The 21,329-nt window shown below is 43.5% G+C and overlaps 1 long non-coding RNA gene, 5 other non-coding genes and 1 pseudogene across 6 annotated transcripts; 6 read left to right on the top strand and 1 right to left on the bottom strand.

Annotated features, from left to right (window-relative positions):
* Positions 1-855: 855 nt before the first annotated feature.
* Positions 856-929, top strand: trnai-aau (transfer RNA isoleucine (anticodon AAU)). The gene has a single exon. It is a non-coding gene; the product is annotated as a tRNA-Ile (tRNA).
* Positions 930-4,189: 3,260 nt separating this feature from the next.
* On the top strand, positions 4,190-4,263 carry trnai-aau (transfer RNA isoleucine (anticodon AAU)). Its single transcript has one exon. It is a non-coding gene; the product is annotated as a tRNA-Ile (tRNA).
* A 2,838-nt stretch (positions 4,264-7,101) lies between these two features.
* trnai-aau (transfer RNA isoleucine (anticodon AAU)) lies at positions 7,102-7,175 on the top strand. The gene has a single exon. It is a non-coding gene; the product is annotated as a tRNA-Ile (tRNA).
* Positions 7,176-13,012: 5,837 nt separating this feature from the next.
* On the top strand, positions 13,013-13,086 carry trnai-aau (transfer RNA isoleucine (anticodon AAU)). Its single transcript has one exon. It is a non-coding gene; the product is annotated as a tRNA-Ile (tRNA).
* A 607-nt stretch (positions 13,087-13,693) lies between these two features.
* trnai-aau (transfer RNA isoleucine (anticodon AAU)) lies at positions 13,694-13,767 on the top strand. Its single transcript has one exon. It is a non-coding gene; the product is annotated as a tRNA-Ile (tRNA).
* A 3,725-nt stretch (positions 13,768-17,492) lies between these two features.
* LOC116365921 (uncharacterized) lies at positions 17,493-17,601 on the top strand (annotated as a pseudogene).
* A 2,371-nt stretch (positions 17,602-19,972) lies between these two features.
* On the bottom strand, positions 19,973-20,302 carry LOC116365919 (uncharacterized). The gene is made up of 2 exons (XR_004208206.1): positions 20,169-20,302; positions 19,973-20,061 (listed from the first exon to the last, which is right to left on the bottom strand). It is a non-coding gene; the product is annotated as an uncharacterized LOC116365919 (long non-coding RNA).
* Positions 20,303-21,329: the final 1,027 nt, after the last annotated feature.

The raw sequence follows: 21,329 nt of genomic DNA, 5'->3' as shown, positions 1-21,329 counted from the left end.
GCTCTGGCTTCAAGGAAACTATCCACAGCTTTGTTTGTGGGCCTCAATGGCGTGTGCTACGCTGCTCCTCTGAAAGTAAGTAATGTCTTGCTTTTTCATTTGACATTTTGACATCAGTGTTACAGGAAAGTTGCTTGTCATTGTTACATGACAGTAGGTTGTCGTAAGACAAGGCTGCATGAAGTGTGAACTGGAGCTTTCTTGGATCCACAAAAAAAATTGGGGGGGGGAATGCGGGCATCGATCCCAATACCTATAGTATGCTAAGCAAACACAATACCAATTGATCAAATTCCCCAGCTGTTTGGAATTGCCACAAGGAGCAACTAAGAGTGTCCAGTCTTGTCAGTATATGCTGTTGGTGGACTTGTTAGTTTGCGCTCCAGCACTTGCAGAGGCTCGGTGCATCTCAACAATTGTGCTCTGTAGCCAGCGGCTGGTTAGCTCAGTTGGTTAGAGTGTGTGATACGCTGCTCTCTGAAAGTAAGTAATGTCTTCTTTCTCATCTGACATTGTGACATCAGTATTACATGAGAGTTGCTTGTCATTGTTAAATGACAGTTTCTTGTCATTGTTTACATGACAGTAGGTTGTCGTAAGACAAGGCTGCATGAAGTGTGAACTGGAGTTTTCTTGGATCCATAAAACAATGTGATTTTGGAGCATGCGGGCATCGATCCCACTACCTCACGCATGCAAAGTATTTGAGCTAATTCCCCAGCCGTTTGGAAATTCCGCAAGAAGCAACCAAGAGGGTCCAGTCTTGTCAGGCTATGCTGTTGGTTGACTTGTTAGTTTACGCTCCAGCACTTGCAGAGGCTCGGTGCATCTCAACAATTGCGTCCAATAGCTAGTGGCCGGTTAGCTCAGTTGGTTAGAGCGTGGTGCTAATAACGCCAAGGTCATGAGTTCGATCCCCGTACTGGCTATGATGTACTTTTTGACTGTCAAAATTGTGAGTCACATGCATGTGAATTGTCAAGGTTGCCACAGAATTGAATTTAGTGAATTGCTGAAATAGCTCAGTTGGGAGACCGTTAGACTGAAGATCTAAAGGTCCCTGGTTCGATCCTGGGTTTCGGCATTTGTATTTGTTCTTTCTTTCTGCTCTGGCTTCAAGGAAACTATCCACAGCTTTGTTTGTGGGCCTCAATGGCGTGTGCTACGCTGCTCTTCTGAAAGTAAGTAATGTCTTGCTTTTTCATCTGACATTTTGACATCAGTGTTACAGGAAAGTTGCTTGTCATTGTTACATGACAGTAGGTTGTCGTAGGACAAGGCTGCATGAAGTGTGAACTGGAGCTTTCTTGGATCCATAAAACAATGTGATTTTGGAGCATGCGGGCATCGATCCAACTACCTCACGAATGCAAAGTATTTGAGCTAATTCCCCAGCCGTTTGGAAATTCCACAAGAAGCAACCAAGAGGGTCCAGTCTTGTCAGGCTATGCTGTTGGTTGACTTGTTAGTTTACTCGCCAGCACTTGCAGAGGCTCGGTGCATCTCTACAATTGCGCCCAATTGATAGTTCCCGGTTAGCTCAGTTGGTTAGAGCGTGGTGCTAATAATGCCAAGGTCATGGGTTCAATCCTCGTACTGGCTATGATGTACTTTTTGACTGTCAAAATTGTGAGTCACATGCATGTGAATTGTCAAGGGTGCCACAGAATTTTATTTAGTAAATTGCCGAAATACCTCAGTTGGGAGAGCGTTAGACTGAAGATCTAAAGGTCCCTGGTTTGATCCCGGGTTTCGGCGTTTGTATTTGTTCTTTCTTTATGCTCTGGCTTCAAGGAAACTATCCACAGCTTTGTTTGTGGGCCTCAATGGCGTGTGCTACGCTGCTCCTCTGAAAGTAAGTAATGTCTTGCTTTTTCATCTGACACTTTGACATCAGTGTTACAGGAAAGTTGCTTGTCATTGTTACATGACAGTAGGTTGTCGTAAGACAAGGCTGCATGAAGTGTGAACTGGAGCTTTCTTGGATCCACCAAAAAATGTGTTTTTGGGGAATGCGGGCATCGATCCCAATACCTATAGCATGCTAAGCAAACACTATACCAATTAATCAAATTCCCCAGCTCTCTGGAATTGCCACAAGGAGCAACCAAGAGAGTCCAGTCTTGTCAGGCTATGCTGTTGGTGGACTTGTTAGTTTGCGCTCCAGCACTTGCAGAGGCTCGGTGCATCTCAACAATTGTGCTCTGTAGCCAGCGGCCGGTTAGCTCAGTTGGTTAGAGTGAGTGATACGCTGCTCTCTGAAAGTAAGCAATGTCTTCTTTTTCATCTGACATTGTGACATCATTATTACATGAGAATTGCTTGTCATTGTTAAATGACAGTTTCTTGTCATTGTTTACATGACAGTAGGTTGTCGTAAGACAAGGCTGCATGAAGTGTGAACTGGAGTTTTCTTGGATCCATAAAACAATGTGATTTTGGAGCATGCGGGTATCGATCCCACTACCTCACGCATGCAAAGTATTTGAGCTAATTCCCCAGCCGTTTGGAAATTCCGCAAGAAGCAACCAAGAGGGTCCAGTCTTGTCAGGCTATGCTGTTGGTTGACTTGTTAGTTTACGCTCCAGCACTTGCAGAGGCTCGTTGCATCTCAACAATTGCGTCTAATAGCTAGTGGCGGTTAGCTCAGTTGGTTAGAGCGTGGTGCTAATAACGCTAAGGTCATGGGTTCGATCCCCTTACTGGCTATGATGTACTTTTTGACTGTCAAAATTGTGAGTCACATGCATGTGAATTGTCAAGGTTGCCACAGAATTGAATTTAGTAAATAGCTCAGAAATAGCTCAGTTGGGAGAGCGTTAGACTGAAGATTTAAAGGTCCCTGGTTCGAGCCCAGGTTTTGGCATTTGTATTTGTTCTTTCTTCATGCTCTTCCTTCAAGGAAACTATCCACAGCTTTGTTTGTGGGCCTCAATGGTGTGTGCTACGCTGCTCCTCTGAAAGTAAGTAATGTCTTGCTTTTTCATCTGACATTTTGACATCAGTGTTACAGGAAAGTTGCTTGTCATTGTTACATGACAGTAGGTTGTCGTAGGACAAGGCTGCATGAAGTGTGAACTGGAGCTTTCTTGGATCCACAAAAAAATTGTTTTTGGGGAATGCGGGCATCGATCCCACTACCTATAGCATGCTAAGCAAACACAATACCAATTGATCAAATTCCCCAGCTCTCTGGAATTGCCACAAGGAGCAACCAAGAGAGTCCAGTATTGTCAGGCTATGCTGTTGGTGGACTTGTTAGTTTGCGCTCCAGCACTTGCAGAGGCTCGGTGCATCTCAACAATTGTGCTCTGTAGCCAGCGGCCGGTTAGCTCTAGTTGGTTAGAGTGTGTGATACGCTGCTCTCTGAAAGTAAGTAATGTCTTCTTTTTCATCTGACATTGTGACATCATTATTACATGAGAGTTGCTTGTCATTGTTACATGACAGTTTCTTGTCATTGTTTACATGACAGTTTCTTGTCATTGTTTACATGACAGTAGGTTGTCGTAAGACAAGGCTGCATGAAGTGTGAACTGGAGTTTTCTTGGATCCATAAAACAATATGATTTTGGAGCATGCGGGCATCGATCCCACTACCTCACGAATGAAAGTATTTGAGCTAATTACCCAGCCGTTTGAAAATTCTGCAAGAAGCAACCAAGAGGGTCCAGTCTTGTCAGGCTATGCTGTTGGTTGACTTGTTAGTTTACTCGCCAGCACTTGCAGAGGCTCGGTGCATCTCAACAATTGTGCTCTGTAGCCAGCGGCTGGTTAGCTCAGTTGGTTAGAGTGTGTGATACGCTGCTCTCTGAAAGTAAGTAATGTCTTCTTTCTCATCTGACATTGTGACATCAGTATTACATGAGAGTTGCTTGTCATTGTTAAATGACAGTTTCTTGTCATTGTTTACATGACAGTAGGTTGTCGTAAGACAAGGCTGCATGAAGTGTGAACTGGAGTTTTCTTGGATCCATAAAACAATGTGATTTTGGAGCATGCGGGCATCGATCCCACTACCTCACGCATGCAAAGTATTTGAGCTAATTCCCCAGCCGTTTGGAAATTCCGCAAGAAGCAACCAAGAGGGTCCAGTCTTGTCAGGCTATGCTGTTGGTTGACTTGTTAGTTTACGCTCCAGCACTTGCAGAGGCTCGGTGCATCTCAACAATTGCGTCCAATAGCTAGTGGCCGGTTAGCTCAGTTGGTTAGAGCGTGGTGCTAATAACGCCAAGGTCATGAGTTCGATCCCCGTACTGGCTATGATGTACTTTTTGACTGTCAAAATTGTGAGTCACATGCATGTGAATTGTCAAGGTTGCCACAGAATTGAATTTAGTGAATTGCTGAAATAGCTCAGTTGGGAGACCGTTAGACTGAAGATCTAAAGGTCCCTGGTTCGATCCTGGGTTTCGGCATTAGTATTTGTTCTTTCTTTCTGCTCTGGCTTCAAGGAAACTATCCACAGCTTTGTTTGTGGGCCTCAATGGCGTGTGCTACGCTGCTCTTCTGAAAGTAAGTAATGTCTTGCTTTTTCATCTGACATTTTGACATCAGTGTTACAGGAAAGTTGCTTGTCATTGTTACATGACAGTAGGTTGTCGTAGGACAAGGCTGCATGAAGTGTGAACTGGAGCTTTCTTGGATCCATAAAACAATGTGATTTTGGAGCATGCGGGCATCGATCCAACTACCTCACGAATGCAAAGTATTTGAGCTAATTCCCCAGCCGTTTGGAAATTCCACAAGAAGCAACCAAGAGGGTCCAGTCTTGTCAGGCTATGCTGTTGGTTGACGTGTTAGTTTACTCGCCAGCACTTGCAGAGGCTCGGTGCATCTCTACAATTGCGCCCAATTGATAGTTCCCGGTTAGCTCAGTTGGTTAGAGCGTGGTGCTAATAATGCCAAGGTCATGGGTTCAATCCTCGTACTGGCTATGATGTACTTTTTGACTGTCAAAATTGTGAGTCACATGCATGTGAATTGTCAAGGGTGCCACAGAATTTTATTTAGTAAATTGCCGAAATACCTCAGTTGGGAGAGCGTTAGACTGAAGATCTAAAGGTCCCTGGTTTGATCCCGGGTTTCGGCGTTTGTATTTGTTCTTTCTTTATGCTCTGGCTTCAAGGAAACTATCCACAGCTTTGTTTGTGGGCCTCAATGGCGTGTGCTACGCTGCTCCTCTGAAAGTAAGTAATGTCTTGCTTTTTCATCTGACACTTTGACATCAGTGTTACAGGAAAGTTGCTTGTCATTGTTACATGACAGTAGGTTGTCGTAAGACAAGGCTGCATGAAGTGTGAGCTGGAGCTTTCTTGGATCCACAAAAAAATGTGTTTTTGGGGAATGCGGGCATCGATCCCAATACCTATAGCATGCTAAGCAAACACTATACCAATTAATCAAATTCCCCAGCTCTCTGGAATTGCCACAAGGAGCAACCAAGAGAGTCCAGTCTTGTCAGGCTATGCTGTTGGTGGACTTGTTAGTTTGCGCTCCAGCACTTGCAGAGGCTCGGTGCATCTCAACAATTGTGCTCTGTAGCCAGCGGCCGGTTAGCTCAGTTGGTTAGAGTGAGTGATACGCTGCTCTCTGAAAGTAAGCAATGTCTTCTTTTTCATCTGACATTGTGACATCATTATTACATGAGAATTGCTTGTCATTGTTAAATGACAGTTTCTTGTCATTGTTTACATGACAGTAGGTTGTCGTAAGACAAGGCTGCATGAAGTGTGAACTGGAGTTTTCTTGGATCCATAAAACAATGTGATTTTGGAGCATGCGGGCATCGATCCCACTACCTCACGCATGCAAAGTATTTGAGCTAATTCCCCAGCCGTTTGGAAATTCCGCAAGAAGCAACCAAGAGGGTCCAGTCTTGTCAGGCTATGCTGTTGGTTGACTTGTTAGTTTACGCTCCAGCACTTGCAGAGGCTCGTTGCATCTCAACAATTGCGTCTAATAGCTAGTGGCGGTTAGCTCAGTTGGTTAGAGCGTGGTGCTAATAACGCTAAGGTCATGGGTTCGATCCCCTTACTGGCTATGATGTACTTTTTGACTGTCAAAATTGTGAGTCACATGCATGTGAATTGTCAAGGTTGCCACAGAATTGAATTTAGTGAATTGCCGAAATAGCTCAGTTGGGAGAGCGTTAGACTGAAGATTTAAAGGTCCCTGGTTCGAGCCCGGGTTTTGGCATTTGTATTTGTTCTTTCTTCATGCTCTTCCTTCAAGGAAACTATCCACAGCTTTGTTTGTGGGCCTCAATGGTGTGTGCTACGCTGCTCCTCTGAAAGTAAGTAATGTCTTGCTTTTTCATCTGACATTTTGACATCAGTGTTACAGGAAAGTTGCTTGTCATTGTTACATGACAGTAGGTTGTCGTAGGACAAGGCTGCATGAAGTGTGAACTGGAGCTTTCTTGGATCCACAAAAAAATTGTTTTTGGGGAATGCGGGCATCGATCCCACTACCTATAGCATGCTAAGCAAACACAATACCAATTGATCAAATTCCCCAGCTCTCTGGAATTGCCACAAGGAGCAACCAAGAGAGTCCAGTATTGTCAGGCTATGCTGTTGGTGGACTTGTTAGTTTGCGCTCCAGCACTTGCAGAGGCTCGGTGCATCTCAACAATTGTGCTCTGTAGCCAGCGGCCGGTTAGCTCTAGTTGGTTAGAGTGTGTGATACGCTGCTCTCTGAAAGTAAGTAATGTCTTCTTTTTCATCTGACATTGTGACATCATTATTACATGAGAGTTGCTTGTCATTGTTACATGACAGTTTCTTGTCATTGTTTACATGACAGTTTCTTGTCATTGTTTACATGACAGTAGGTTGTCGTAAGACAAGGCTGCATGAAGTGTGAACTGGAGTTTTCTTGGATCCATAAAACAATATGATTTTGGAGCATGCGGGCATCGATCCCACTACCTCACGCATGCAAAGTATTTGAGCTAATTCCCCAGCCGTTTGGAAATTCCGCAAGAAGCAACCAAGAGGGTCCAGTCTTGTCAGGCTATGCTGTTGGTTGACTTGTTAGTTTACGCTCCAGCACTTGCAGAGGCTCGGTGCATCTCAACAATTGCATCCAATAGCTAGTGGCCGGTTAGCTCAGTTGGTTATAGTGTGGTGCTAATAACGCCAAGGTCATGGGTTCGATCCCCGCACTGGCTATGATGTACTTTTTGACTGCCAAAATTGTGAGTCACATGCATGTGAATTGTCAAGGTTGCCACAGAATTGAATTGAGTGAATTGCCGAAATAGCTCAGTTGGGAGAGCGTTAGACTGAAGATCTAAAGGTCCCTGTTTTGATCCCGGGTTTCGGCATTTGTATTTGTTCTTTCTTCATGCTCTTCCTTCAAGGAAACTATCCACAGCTTTGTTGGTGGGCCTCAATGGTGTGTGCTACGCTGCTCCTATGAAAGTAAGTAATGTCTTTCTTTTTCATCTGACATTTTGACATTTTATTTATTTATTTATTTTATTTTACCTTTATTTAACCAGGTAGGCAAGTTGAGAACAAGTTCTCATTTACAATTGCGACCTGGCCAAGATAAAGCAAAGCAGTTCGACAGATAAAACGACACAGAGTTACACATGGAGTAAAAACAAACATACAGTCAATAATGCAGTATAAACAAGTCTATATACAATGTGAGCAAATTAGGTGAGAAGGGAGGTAAAGGCAAAAAAGGCCATGATGGCAAAGTAAATACAATATAGCAAGTAAAATACTGGAATGGTAGTTTTGCAATGGAAGAATGTGCAAAGTAGAAATAAAAAAATAATGGGGTGCAAAGGAGCAAAATAAATAAATAAATTAAAATTAAATACAGTTGGGAAAGAGGTAGTTGTTTGGGCTAAATTATAGGTGGGCTATGTACAGGTGCAGTAATCTGTGAGCTGCTCTGACAGTTGGTGCTTAAAGCTAGTGAGGGAGATAAGTGTTTCCAGTTTCAGAGATTTTTGTAGTTCGTTCCAGTCATTGGCAGAAGAGAACTGGAAGGAGAGGCGGCCAAAGAAAGAATTGGTTTTGGGGGTGACTAGAGAGATATACCTGCTGGAGCGTGTGCTACAGGTGGGAGATGCTATGGTGACCAGCGAGCTGAGATAAGGGGGGACTTTACCTAGCAGGGTCTTGTAGATGACATGGAGCCAGTGGGTTTGGCGACGAGTATGAAGCGAGGGCCAGCCAACGAGAGCGTACAGGTCGCAATGGTGGGTAGTATATGGGGCTTTGGTGATAAAACGGATTGCACTGTGATAGACTGCATCCAATTTGTTGAGTAAGGTATTGGAGGCTATTTTGTAAATGACATCGCCAAAGTCGAGGATTGGTAGGATGGTCAGTTTTACAAGGGTATGTTTGGCAGCATGAGTGAAGGATGCTTTGTTGCGAAATAGGAAGCCAATTCTAGATTTAACTTTGGATTGGAGATGTTTGATATGGGTCTGGAAGGAGAGTTTACAGTCTAACCAGACACCTAAGTATTTGTAGTTGTCCACGTATTCTAAGTCAGAGCCGTCCAGAGTAGTGATGTTGGACAGGCGGGTAGGTGCAGGTAGCGATCGGTTGAAGAGCATGCATTTAGTTTTACTTGTATTTAAGAGCAATTGGAGGCCACGGAAGGAGAGTTGTATGGCATTGAAGCTTGCCTGGAGGGTTGTTAACACAGTGTCCAAAGAAGGGCCGGAAGTATACAGAATGGTGTCGTCTGCGTAGAGGTGGATCAGGGACTCACCAGCAGCAAGAGCGACCTCATTGATGTATACAGAGAAGAGAGTCGGTCCAAGAATTGAACCCTGTGGCACCCCCATAGAGACTGCCAGAGGTCCGGACAGCAGACCCTCCGATTTGACACACTGAACTCTATCAGAGAAGTAGTTGGTGAACCAGGCGAGGCAATCATTTGAGAAACCAAGGCTGTCGAGTCTGCCGATGAGGATATGGTGATTGACAGAGTCGAAAGCCTTGGCCAGATCAATGAATACGGCTGCACAGTAATGTTTCTTATCGATGGCGGTTAAGATATCGTTTAGGACCTTGAGCGTGGCTGAGGTGCACCCATGACCAGCTCTGAAACCGGATTGCATAGCAGAGAAGGTATGGTGAGATTCGAAATGGTCGGTAATCTGTTTGTTGACTTGGCTTTCGAAGACCTTAGAAAGGCACGGTAGGATAGATATAGGTCTGTAGCAGTTTGGGTCAAGAGTGTCCCCCCCTTTGAAGAGGGGGATGACCGCAGCTGCTTTCCAATCTTTGGGAATCTCAGACGACACGAAAGAGAGGTTGAACAGGCTAGTAATAGGGGTGGCAACAATTTCGGCAGATAATTTTAGAAAGAAAGGGTCCAGATTGTCTAGCCCGGCTGATTTGTAGGGGTCCAGATTTTGCAGCTCTTTCAGAACATCAGCTGAATGGATTTGGGAGAAGGAGAAATGGGGAAGGCTTGGGCGAGTTGCTGTTGGGGGTGCAGTGCTGTTGTCCGGGGTAGGAGTAGCCAGGTGGAAAGCATGGCCAGCCGTAGAAAAATGCTTATTGAAATTCTCAATTATGGTGGATTTATCAGTGGTGACAGTGTTTCCTATCTTCAGTGCAGTGGGCAGCTGGGAGGAGGTGTTCTTATTCTCCATGGACTTTACAGTGTCCCAGAACTTTTTTGAGTTAGTGTTGCAGGAAGTAAATTTCTGCTTGAAAAAGCTAGCCTTGGCTTTTCTAACTGCCTGTGTATAATGATTTCTAGCTTCCCTGAACAGCTGCATATCACGGGGGCTGTTCGATGCTAATGCAGAACGCCATAGGATGTTTTTGTGTTGGTTAAGGGCAGTCAGGTCTGGGGAGAACCAAGGGCTATATCTGTTCCTGGTTCTAAATTTCTTAAATGGGGCATGTTTATTTAAGATGGTTAGGAAGGCATTTTTAAAAAATATCCAGGCATCCTCTACTGACGGGATGAGATCAATATCCTTCCAGGATACCCCGGCCAGGTCGATTAGAAAGGCCTGCTCGCAGAAGTGTTTCAGGGAGCGTTTTACAGTGATGAGTGGAGGTCGTTTGACCGCTGACCCATTACGGATGCAGGCAATGAGGCAGTGATCGCTGAGATCTTGGTTGAAGACAGCAGAGGTGTATTTAGAGGGGAAGTTGGTTAGGATGATATCTATGAGGGTGCCCGTGTTTAAGGTTTTGGGGAGGTACCTGGTAGGTTCATTGATTATTTGTGTGAGATTGAGGGCATCAAGTTTAGATTGTAGGATGGCTGGGGTGTTAAGCATGTTCCAGTTTAGGTCGCCTAGCAGCACGAACTCTGAAGATAGATGGGGGGCAATCAGTTCACATATGGTGTCCAGAGCACAGCTGGGGGCAGAGGGTGGTCTATAGCAGGCGGCAACGGTGAGAGACTTGTTTTTAGAGAGGTGGATTTTTAAAAGTAGAAGTTCAAATTGTTTGGGTACAGACCTGGATAGTAGGACAGAACTCTGCAGGCTATCTTTGCAGTAGATTGCAACACCGCCCCCTTTGGCAGTTCTATCTTGTCTGAAAATGTTGTAGTTTGGAATTAAAATGTCTGAGTTTTTGGTGGTCTTCCTAAGCCAGGATTCAGACACAGCTAGAACATCCGGGTTGGCAGAGTGTGCTAAAGCAGTGAATAGAACAAACTTAGGGAGGAGGCTTCTAATGTTAACATGCATGAAACCAAGGCTATTACGGTTACAGAAGTCGTCAAAAGAGAGCGCCTGGGGAATAGGAGTGGAGCTAGGCACTGCAGGGCCTGGATTCACCTCTACATCGCCAGAGGAACATAGGAGGAGTAGAATAAGGGTACGGCTAAAAGCTATGAGAATTGGTCGTCTAGAACGTCTGGAACATAGAGTAAAAGGAGGTTTCTGGGGGCGATAAAATAGCATCAAGGTATAATGTACAGACAAATGTATGGTAGGATGTGAATACAGTGGAGGTAAACCTAGGTATTGAGTGATGAAGAGAGAGATATTGTCTCTAGAAACATCGTTGAAACCAGGAGATGTCATTGCATGTGTGGGTGGTGGAACTAATAGGTTGGATAAGGTATAGTGAGCAGGACTAGAGGCTCTACAGTGAAATAAGCCAATAAACACTAACCAGAACAGAAATGGACAAGACATATTGACATTAAGGAGAGGCATGCTTAGTCGAGTGATCAAAAGGGTCCGGTGAGTGGAGAGGTTGGTTGGTGATTTAGACAGCTAGCCAGGGCATCGGTAGCAAGCTAGCATAGGATGGAGGTCTGTTGTTAGCCACCTCCTGCGCTCCGTCAGTAGATTAGTGGGGTTCCGTGTGGTAGAGGGGATCAATCCAAATCACACAACAACAAAAATAAAAACAATAGATATAGTTATAGAGGCCCAAGAAGAAAACATAATAATAATAATAAAATAAAAATAAAAAATTGTCCGATTGTCTATTCAGATAGCAGCCGGTAAGACAGCTAACGGTTAGCAGGCCGCAGATGGGCGTTCAGGTAACGTCGCGACGGAGGAGCCAGCCGAATAACTCCTTCGGGTAGATAACGTCGGCAGTCCAGTTGTGAAGGCCCGGTGGGGCTCCGCGAAGGCAGCAAAACGGGTCCGGATAGGCGACTGCAGCCCAGGTGCGATTGATGGAACTCAGGAGTGATTGACGGAGCTTGCTAGCTCCGGAACAATTGATGTTTGCTCCGGAATCGACGAAGGGCGATAGTCACACGGATAGCAGCTAGCTAGCTGTGAGATCCGGGCATGAATGTCCAGAGAGCAGTCGAAATCCAGGGACATGGAGAGAAAAATTGGTCCGGTATGCTCCGCTCCGAGCCGCGCTGCGCCGTACAGAACTGGCGATAGACTTTCGAGCCAAAGGATAGCCGATGACCACAAACCGTGGTTAGCTGAACACCAACGACTTGCCAGTAAAGGAGCCAACTAGCTTCTGAACTAGCTTCTGGATTAGCTACTGGCTAGTTTCAGGCCAGCCTCCTGGAGTTTCTGGCTAGCTTCTTGGAGGATTACAGATCTGAGGTAAATAATACTTTTTTATAAATATACATTGGTGAGGCGGGTTGCAGGAGAGTGTTTTGAAGATGAGTTGATGGAAAATAAAAATAAAATGTATGTGAAAAAGTTGTAAATATATATATATACAGGACACGACAAGACGAGGACAAAAGACGTCTGAACTGCTATGCCACCTTGGAGAAGAATGACAAGCAACTTTCCTGTAACACATCAGTGTTACAGGAAAGTTGCTTGTCATTGTTACATGACAGTAGGTTGTCGTAGGACAAGGCTGCATGAAGTGTGAACTGGAGCTTTCTTGGATCCACAAAAAAATGTGTTTTTGGGGAATGCGGGCATCGATCCCACTACCTGTAGCATGCTAAGCAAACACAATACCAATTGATCAAATTCCCCAGCTCTCTTGAATTGCCACAAGGAGCAACCAAGAGAGTCCAGTCTTGTCAGGCTATGCTGTTGGTGGACTTGTTAGTTTGCGCTCCAGCACTTGCAGAGGCTCGGTGCATCTCAACAATTGTGCTCTGTAGCCAGCGGCCGGTTAGCTCAGTTGGTTAGAGTGAGTGATACGCTGCTCTCTGAAAGTAAGCAATGTCTTCTTTTTCATCTGACATTGTGACATCAGTATTACATGAGAATTGCTTGTCATTGTTACATGACAGTTTCTTGTCATTGTTTACATGACAGTTTCTTGTCATTGTTTACATGACAGTAGGTTGTCGTAAGACAAGGCTGCATGAAGTGTGAACTGGAGTTTTCTTGGATCCATAAAACAATGTGATTTTGGAGCATGCAGGCATCGATCCCACTACCTCACGAATGCAAAGTATTTGAGCTAATTCCCCAGCTGTTTGGAAAATCCGCAAGAAGCAACCAAGAGTGTCCAGTCTTGTCAGGCTATGCTGTTGGTTGACTTGTTAGTTTACGCTCCAGCACTTGCAGAGGCTCGGTGCATCTCAACAATTGCGTCTAATAGCTATTGGCCAGTTAGCTCAGTTGGTTAGAGCGTGGTGCTAATAACTCCAAGGTCATGGGTTCGATCCCGGTACTGGCTATGATGTACTTTTTGACAGTCAAAATTGTGAGTCACATGCATGTGAATTGTCAAGGTTGCCACAGAATTGAAATGAGTGAATTGCCGAAATAGCTCAGTTGGGAGAGAGTTAGACAGAAGATCTAAATGTCCCTGGTTCGATCCCGGGTTTCGGCATTTGTATTTGTTCTTTCTTTATGCTCTGGCTTCAAGGAAACTATCCACAGCTTTGTTTGTGGGCCTCAATTGTGTGTGCTACGCTCCTCCTCTGAAAGTAAGTAATGTCTTGCTTTTTCATCTGACATTTTGACATCAGTGTTATAGGAAAGTTGCTTGTCGTTGTTACATGACAGTAGGTTATCGTAGGACAAGGCTGCATGAAGTGTGAACTGGAGCTTTCTTGGATCCACCAAAAAAATGTGTTTTTGGGGAATGCGGGAATCGATCCCAATAGCATGCTAAGCAAACACAATACCAATTGATCAAATTCCCCAGCTGTTTGGAATTGCCACAAGGAGCAACCAAGAGTGTCCAGTCTTGTCAGTCTATGCTGTTGGTGGAATTGTTAGTTTGCGCTCCAGCACTTGCAGAGGCTCGGTGAATCTCAACAATTGCACCCAAAAGCTAGTGGCCGGTTAGCTCAGTTGGTTAGAGTGTGGTGTTAATAACACCAAGGTCATGGGTTCGATCCCTGTACTGGCTATGATGTACATTTTGAGTGTCAAAATTGTGAGTCACATGCATGTGAATTTTCAAGGGTGCCAAATAAGTATGTCTAGTAAATTGCCGAAATAGCTCAGTTGGGAGTGTGTCAGACAAAATGTCCCTGCTTCAATCCTGGGTTTCGGTATTTTGTATTTTTTGGCCAGTTGGCTCAGTTTGTTAGAGTGTGGTGCTAATAACTCCAAGGTCATGGGTTCGATCCCCGTACTAGCTATGAAGTACATATGAGTGCTATGAGTCTCAATGACAATGTGAGTTACATGCATGAGAATTGTCAAGGGTGACGACCATACCGGCCTGAGTATAAAGAAATAAGTACGAAATAACCTTGTCGCATGCAAAGGGAAAAGAAAGAGTAATAGACAGGCTAAAAATAAAGAGCTGTCAAGTCATGGCGAAAGAACTCGGGAACGATGAACTTGTGGTGTCCTTTTTGAACTTGCCGGCATATATTACGGATGATGAAATACAGTGCCTTGCGAAAGTATTCGGCCCCCTTGAACTTTGCGACCTTTTGCCACATTTCAGGCTTCAAACATAAAGATATAAAACTGTATTTTTTGGTGAAGAATCAACAACAAGTGGGACACAATCATGAAGTGGAACGACATTTATTGGATATTTCAAACTTTAACAAATCAAAAACTGAAAAATTGGGCGTGCAAAATTATTCAGCCCCCTTAAGTTAATACTTTGTAGCGCCACCTTTTGCTGCGATTACAGCTGTAATTCGCTTGGGGTATGTCTCTATCAGTTTTGCACATCGAGAGACTGAAATGTTTTCCCATTCCTCCTTGCAAAACAGCTCGAGCTCAGTGAGGTTGGATGGAGAGCATTTGTGAACAGCAGTTTTCAGTTCTTTCCACAGATTCTCGATTGGATTCAGGTCTGGACTTTGACTTGGCCATTCTAACACCTGGATATGTTTATTTTTGAACCATTCCATTGTAGATTTTGCTTTATGTTTTGGATCATTGTCTTGTTGGAAGACAAATCTCCGTCCCAGTCTCAGGTCTTTTGCAGACTCCATCAGGTTTTCTTCCAGAATGGTCCTGTATTTGGCTCCATCCATCTTCCCATCAATTTTAACCATCTTCCCTGTCCCTGCTGAAGAAAAGCAGGCCCAAACCATGATGCTGCCACCACCATGTTTGACAGCGGGGATGGTGTGTTCAGGGTGATGAGCTGTGTTGCTTTTACGCCAAACATAACGTTTTGCATGGTTGCCAATAAGTTAAATTTTGGTTTCATCTGACCAGAGCACCTTCTTCCACATGTTTGGTGTGTCTCCCAGGTGGCTTGTGGCAAATTTTAAACAACACTTTTTATGGATATCTTTAAGAAATGGCTTTCTTCTTGCCACTCTTCCATAAAGGCCAGATTTGTGCAATATACAACTGATTGTTGTCCTATGGACAGAGTCTCCCACCTCAGCTGTAGATCTCTGCAGTTCATCCAGAGTGATCATGGGCCTCTTGTCTGCATCTCTGATCCGTCTTCTCCTTGTATGAGCTGAAAGTTTAGAGGGACGGCCAGGTCTTGGTTAGATTTGCAGTGGTCTGATACTCCTTCCATTTCAATATTATCGCTTGCACAGTGCTCCTTGGGATGTTTAAAGCTTGGGAAATATTTTTGTATCCAAATCCGGCTTTAAACTTCTTCACAACAGTATCTCGGACCTGCCTGGTGTGTTCCTTGTTCTTCATGATGCTCTCTGCGCTTTTAACGGACCTCTGAGACTATCACAGTGCAGGTGCATTTATATGGAGACTTGATTACACACAGGTGGATTGTATTTATCATCATTAGTCATTTAGGTCAACATTGGATCATTCAGAGATCCTCATTGAACTTCTGGAGAGAGTTTGCTGCACTGAAAGTAGGGGCTGAATAATTTTGCACGCCCAATTTTTCAGTTTTTGATTTGTTAAAAAAGTTTGAAATATCCAATAAATGTCGTTCCACTTCATGATTGTGTCCCACTTGTTGTTGATTCTTCACAAAAAAATACAGTTTTATATCTTTATGTTTGAAGCCTGAAATGTGGCAAAAGGTCGCAAAGTTCAAGGGGGCTGAATACTTTCGCAAGGCACTGTATATGAGAAATTACAAGGATGGAAAGTGAACGCGACAACACCAATCAAGAGGAGGATGTGGCCAGGAACGGAGATTGTGGACGGGACGAGATTTTGTAAGGTGAAGTTTACGGACAGTGTGCAATCATTGCCTTACTCAACAAAGTTCAATACAGTCGAAGGATTTGAATATTTCCGAGTGATCCACGATAACCAAGTTAAGGTGTGTAGACTATGTATTCAACCGGGACACATACTTAAAGAATGTCCAGAATTGATATGTCATAAATGTGGTGAACAAGGGCATTATGCCAGGGAATGTTCGAACATCGGTGATATGTGTAGAAGGTGTGACAGACCTAAGGACAGATGTAAATGTAAGAAGGGGAGTGATGTCTTATTTCTGCAAACAATGGACCTCATTATTGAAGAAGATGAGGGGAGTGTGGCTATGGAGAGAGAGGAAGAGAGTGATATGGAAAGTGTGTCGCAGGTGATTCCAGAGACAGCTATAGATGTGCTTGGAGAGTATGCAATTCCTTCTGGCAGTATTCGAGACGCAGTCTTGGTCTCTGCTGCTGACAAGGTGGAGCAGCAGCACAGGATTGGTGAATTAGACACACAGGTAGAGATGGTGCAAGGTCCTTCTCAGGTGTCTGAACCAGCTTTAAGCCTGTGTGAAAATGACATCAAGGAGAGGGCTGGGTCCACTGGAGTTGATGGCACGGTTAAAGCGCATTTTACAAAAGGCTTGAATGTTGCTCCCCTCATAAGTCCAAGTCATGAGTCGGACGAAGAAATAGAGAGTGAGGATTTTCAGCTGTTTGCTAGAAATAAGAGATCATTGACGAAAGCTTGGGAGGTGATGGGATCTGGTAAAAAGAGAGTCTATTTTGAAATGACATGTTTGTCTTTGACTATATTTCTGCATACATTAACAATGATTAAAGTTGCATCACTAAATGGGAACAGTCTGAGAAATATGAACAAATTGGAGCAGGTTTTGGTGTCTGTGAAAGCTGACATGTGGTGTTTTCAAGAGACTAATTGGACAGACTCCAAAATTAAGAGCAAATGGTCTGAGCTAATGTTTTGTAGTCACGGAAGTGAAAAAACATGTGGAGTAGCTATTTTGGTAAAAAATGATGTGGTTCAAAATGTCAAGCAGGTATATGCAGATAACAGGGCAGACTTGTTATTGAGTTTGAAGTGCAAAATGTCATTTTTCGTCTGTTTATGCTTCAAATATTGGAAAGGAGAGATATGTTAATTAACCTGAGATCACTGTGTTTAGAAAATTGTATACTGGTAGGAGATTTGAACGTGAAGTGTACTAGAATGGATGTCTCGAGATGTGATAGTTTCAGACATGATTCGTCTAGAAATGCCTTGTGGAATTAACTCTTTGTCCGTTTTTTCCCACAAGGCTGAAATATGTGCCCTCGCTTTGAAATAAGTAAGCAAGGTTAGTTTGTATTTCATCCAACAATCTGTGCTACAAATTATGGCTACAGTATATGCAATTTCTTCCACTTTGAGTGACACAAAGATGCTTATCTAAATGGTGAAAATGCAACAGCTATTAATCAGACTCACTTTGACTTTACAGTGCACCAAGAGAGAGTTTTTTGCTTATGACCACACCGGCCTGAGTACGCCTGATCTCGGAAGCTAAGCAGGGTCGGGCCTGGTTAGTACTTGGATGGGAGACAGCCTGGGAATACCAGGTGCTGTAAGCGTTTTGCTCCAGCAGAGGGTTCTCGTGTCATGCGTGGAGCAACTGCCTTTTATTTATCACCCTAATGTTCTTTTTATTGGACTAAATGCAGTTTGTTAGTGCTTCCCTGCCCTGATCAAATAAATGGACAGTGTTTCCCTCAAAATCTAGGCAGTGCATTCAGCATTTGTTTTTAGGCTAGGAGACTGTCAATGTCTGTAGTCCATTGGGGCCCTGTAAATTTCCTTCAATGTTTCTCCATTTACATTTCCCCATTGACCGTTTGTCCCTGCATCTATAGGTTTTCGCTCTCTAAAATGTACACCTTTTTAATAGAAATATAACATGATTGGATGTTCTGTCCACGACAACGTTTAAAACCCTAGCAGGAAACCAATTAAGACATATCGATTTTGGGGTGTAGTTACCCTTTAACTAGGCATGTCAGAAGAATGACGGCCTAGGAACTGCCTTGTTCAGGGGCAGATTTTTACCTTCTCGGCTCAGGGATTTGATCTTGCAACCTTCTGGTTACTAGTCCAACGCTCTACCCACCTGCCCGCCCAAGATTGAACTCGTATAATATTATAAAATGCACTTCTCTCAATAAAGTGTTTCACATTCTCCACTGGTTGAAATACTATCCTGTGTCCTCAGATTAATGGAGTTAGATATGCATACGTTTTTTTCCTGTATATATGAATTACAAAATCAATCATGTTTAGTCTATTGTATAGTTACAATGTGTAAACATTGATATCCCAGGAGCAGTAAAAGCTTTTGAAGTGTACAATTGTAATACATTCATGCAGACACCGCATCGTTTATATGACTGAAAGTGTCTGTCATACCAGAACCACACCTTTATTTGCCAAGGAAGAGTACATGATTGGTGAATATATTCAATGTACAGGCTACAAGATGGGAATCTCATACGTGGTATTAACTAAAATACATGTGTGTATATAGGTCTTGCATCCTTGGCACAATAAAAGGTATATTCTACTCTAGGCTTCATTAATGCCATTCAGACTTGAGGTTCATTGATTGGTATGAATATTAGTTCAGAACTACGTTTTAGGGTCCATACCCAGAGCGGCAGTTATTTTTAATCCGACTCAAGCAAGTAAATAGCAAGCCATGTTACTTTAGCTGCATTGCAAGGCAAGCTTACATTTGTGCAGTCAATGCTTTAGCCAGCTAGATGCTTTACAGCCACTGTTTCACAAGACAACATCCTGGTTTGTTGGTTCTCAATAGTCCCTGAAAGACAAATTCATTCTCCTAACAATAACTAAATAGAGATTTTCGTAATTTAATTTTGACCAAAAATTATATATATAATAATAATTTATAGCCACGTCTCTACATTATCACATTCCTCTCAAATTGTACATTTGCTTGACTCGTTGAGACAACTTCCATCTGTTTTGTCAGCAATCTTCGTTGAGCGCCACAAGGCAAGTGTGGCTCGTGTCAAAATTAGTCTTTGGGACCAATGCATAATGATTGCGCAAACTCCCCTTGTGGTGGTCTGGAGCAATGAAACCGTCCCACGGTGCAAGCTCGCAACTTTAAGGAGTGTCTTCAGTCCCCGCTGTTCCGTACGGTGTGTGTTGAAATCTTATCCTGATGCGGAATAGATTGCAACGTATTCATGGCTCTACCTTCGTAGATCGGACTTGGAGACTGTGAAGAGATGTCTTGTGGGGAATGCATGGTGTCCGAGCTGTGCGCGAGTTTAAAACAGACAGCTCGGTACATTCAGCTTGTCAACACTTCTTACACAAACAAGTAGCGATGAAGTCATGCTCTTCCCATTTGAGCCATGAGAGATTGACATGCATATCATTGAAGAAGAAATGTCCATATTGGATGGAAACCAAGCTAGTGAGAGGTATCAAGGAAAGTTGTAATTTCAGTTGAAAATTACCAACACTGCATCCAACCACAGCCCTGCTGGTTTCACTTTGGCAAACCACCATCTGCTATAACATTGAGTCAGTTCATCCTACTGGACAATGGAAAGCTTTTGTTTCATCACCCATTGTTTGTCCTAGACGGGAAATTGGTGTGCAACACTTATCTCCCTCCGGTGGATGGTTGAGTTCCATGCTTACAAAGGGTTGATTGATACATGTCAGATGACAAGCCTACGACATGGTGTTAAGGTAGCTCCAACGGTTAGGATTGTTTTATATAGAACACTTTATTTGTCATGTTAGAACAATACATTACACCCAAAGAATGTATCCAGAAGAAACATATACATGACGCTCCTCAAAGAGGTCTTTGACATGTCGTTGACCCTGTTGAGAGAGAGAGAGCGAACCTATTAGTTCAGTTATGGTCTGCCAGGGTCTGAAAAGCATAAAACAAGACTACCTCTTTTCAGGTTGTCCTGATTCACACATTGTCCACTACAGGGGCCGCCAGTGGGACTACTGGCATCACAGATGACCACATCACAATGGACAAAGACCTAGGAATCAAAGATTTGATGGTTGTCAGTTATTTAAAAAAAAAAATTTAATGGGATGATTGCCACTCACAAAATTAAAGAATAAAGATTGTTGGGTGAACTTTTACCTGGCCACTCTGCTCAACCGCATCCTCGGCGAAGGAAAACATATAGGCCTCAAAGCGTTGACGTGAGAGGGGAAGTGGACCCTGGCGTCAACTTCTACCGGGTGGAAGACCACACGGTATGGATCCTCGGGGTTCTCACAGCTGCCAGTGTAGAGAGAGAGGGACTAAGTTATGAACAAGAAACCGCTGCAAAACCCAACCAGCCTTGTGTAAAAAGTCTTTATGGTGGTGTCATGACTGTCCTGTGAGGATCAGATCAATTTCAGCAGAAGTGGGTTCTTTCTCCCCCTCCAGTATGAAATAAGGAATGTTTTTGCTAACAGGCTTTACCCAACAATCACCTTTGTCTTGAAAAAAACATATTTCATATACAATGTAAAGGCTAGAGACGTCCTACCTGTAGAGTAAGCACGTTTCTAGTAAAATCACAAAATAAAAACCAATATGAAAATTCATTTTATATAGCTAATCTCTGAGTGCATAAAAGGAATGGTAACAGAAAGTAACATTAGACCAGAAAACCGTGAGGCGCAAGCTAGACGTTTGGAACTTTCCTAACCTAGAAAATTAACTTAAAGACCATTCTGCTACCACATCCAAACCATCCTACTCATCACCCACTGAGGAATCAGCGACAGGGTTGATTAGCCTATCTTCCAGAACGTGTGAAAGGAAAATCCATCCTGTAGTTCTGTTCAAGACTAGTCATTGGAGCCACGGACAACCACACATTGACCTCATGTAGCCAATCAGAGAGAAGACCAACCACCTACCTTTCCACAAATACATTCATCTGCCTGTATCCCAAGCTGGTGCCGGTTCGTGTGTTCAAAAATGTATCAATGATAAGCGTCCCCTTACAGAACGGTGGGGGGTGTGAAGAGAAAACCTTGTAACAAGCTGTCATTGTGTCACCTGTGTGTTTAGCCTGTGTTATTTAGTTGCTAGTAATTCAATTAAACCAACTTGTATAGTACTGAATCATAAGGCTGGGGTTTTGCAGCTGCAAGGAGGATACGATGTAAAGTTAATAAGTTGACTATCAATTTAATAGATTTCTACCGTCTAGAGTTTAAGTCGGGAGACGGTAACTTTAAAACCGCTTCCTCGGCACCCCAAATCCTACGTTTTTATTATTTTATTTTAAAGAACAGAAATTGG

Source organism: Oncorhynchus kisutch, unplaced genomic scaffold, assembly GCF_002021735.2.
Source record: "Oncorhynchus kisutch isolate 150728-3 unplaced genomic scaffold, Okis_V2 scaffold1313, whole genome shotgun sequence".
NCBI lineage: Eukaryota > Metazoa > Chordata > Actinopteri > Salmoniformes > Salmonidae > Oncorhynchus > Oncorhynchus kisutch.
The sequence above is the reverse complement of the archived record's forward strand: the minus strand, read 5'-3'. Positions and strand labels throughout refer to the sequence as shown.